Source organism: Nicotiana tabacum, chromosome 12 (genome assembly GCF_000715075.1).
Source record: "Nicotiana tabacum cultivar K326 chromosome 12, ASM71507v2, whole genome shotgun sequence".
NCBI classification, from domain to species: domain Eukaryota; kingdom Viridiplantae; phylum Streptophyta; class Magnoliopsida; order Solanales; family Solanaceae; genus Nicotiana; species Nicotiana tabacum.
Genome location: NC_134091.1, coordinates 40,525,141 through 40,527,003, shown reverse-complemented (window position 1 = coordinate 40,527,003; position 1,863 = coordinate 40,525,141).

Genomic DNA, 1,863 nt, shown 5'->3' with positions numbered 1-1,863 from the left:
GGGGAGGATGTAACGATCCGGCCAGTCATTTCGAGAGTTATAACCCTGTTTCCCCATTCCTGCTTCTTTATATGTTGTTCAGCGGTGTTGAGTTGTATCGAATTGGTAGGCTTGGGTTCGGAGTAGTTTTGGAGTGAAATGAACCCTTAGTCTCTTAGTTAGAAAGTTAAGTTAGAAAAGTCAACCGAAAGTTGACTTATAAGTAAACTAATTCAGATGTGATTTTTTATGATTCGATTAGCTTTGTTGGGTGATTTAGACTTAGGAGTGTGTCCGGAATGTAATTTGGAGGTCCGTGGTAGAATTAGGCTTGAATTGGCGAAAGTTGGAAGTTTAGAAGTTCTTAGGCTTGAATCTGAGGTTGATTTGGTGTTTTGTTGGTATTTTGGGTGTTCCGAAGGTTCGACTAAGTTCGGGTAGTGATATATGACTTGTTGGAATTATTGGTTGAGGTCCCGAGGGTCTCGGGTGAGTTTCAGATAGGTTTGGGTTGTGTTGCGCTCGTTTTTCTTATGTTTCGACGCCGTTTCTTCAAGCATAAATGATATCATATTGAACAAATAAGCTCTGATTTCTTATCGAATCATTAGATCCGTATCATAATTACGGACCCGTAGCAAAATGAATCGTCGAATTTGGACATCGTATGAGGATTTTATGGTCATTTTACTAAGAATTAGGTTATCAGATTTTTCAGATTAATTATGCAATTGCCACTGACGGTGTATTTAAAAATCTGTACGATTTATAAATATTAAAACCTACATATCTCCTTCATTATAAGGTCAAATTGAGTGATTCAAAAGCCTAACTTGACTAAAGTTTTAGAAGGAATCCATTGGAGGAATAAAAAGCGAGTTTCGGGATCGTTTGGCATGAGAAACAAGGCAGAATAGCTAGCAGAAAAATATATAAAACGAGAGTTTGTTCATTCGGTCATATTTTGAGTTGGGGAGCTCGGATTTGGGCGATTTTGGGGGCGATTTTCACCATAAGGATTGGATTAAGTATTCTCTATTCAGTTTTGGTTATATTTCATGAATCTATCTTTATATTTGGGATTTGATTGATGATTTTAAAGTGAAATTGAAGGAGCTAGGGTTTGAGTTTAGGAGAGTTTAAGTGAGGATTTGAGGGATCAAACAGAGCCCGATTTTGATGAATTTTATATGGTTAGACTCGGGAGAGGACGAGGTTTATTATTCTGCCATTTTTGACTGATTTTGAGACGTGGGGTCGGGGGCCGGATTTTGGCCGATTTCGGAATTTTTGGCATATTTTGTAGTTTTTATTGTGGAATTCGATTCGTTAGCCTATGTTGATGGTATTAATCTGATTATGGTTAGATTTGGAGCTTTTGGAGATGGAGTCTAGAGACGAGGGCATCCCGGAGTAGAATTTTACGCTGTTAAGGTAAGTAATAGTTTTAACCCTGGCTTTGAGGGTATAACCCAGGAGAATTTGATATCATGTGACTGTTTGGAGATGATACCCATGCTAGGTGATAGGCGTGTGGGTGTATACCTCGAGAGATTGAGACTTGGTCCGTCCCATAAGGCCTCATGGCCATCATCTGTGTTTACGTAGTTACTTGTTGTTGAACTCGGCTGCCTTCATGTTAGAGATCATGCTTAGGCTTTATTCATGCTCACATTATTTGTACTCAGTCATAGAAATTATTGTACATGTTTACCTCAGTCTCAACTATTTGCTAATATGCTGTGATACTTGATGTGGCATGTGTTCCCTTATTTGTTGATGATGGTGAGGCTAGTGAAGTACATGATTAAGTGAGGCCGAGGGCCTGGTTGTGAGGATATTAATACCATAGCGCGTGAGTTGTCCGCGTAGCACGTGAGTTGA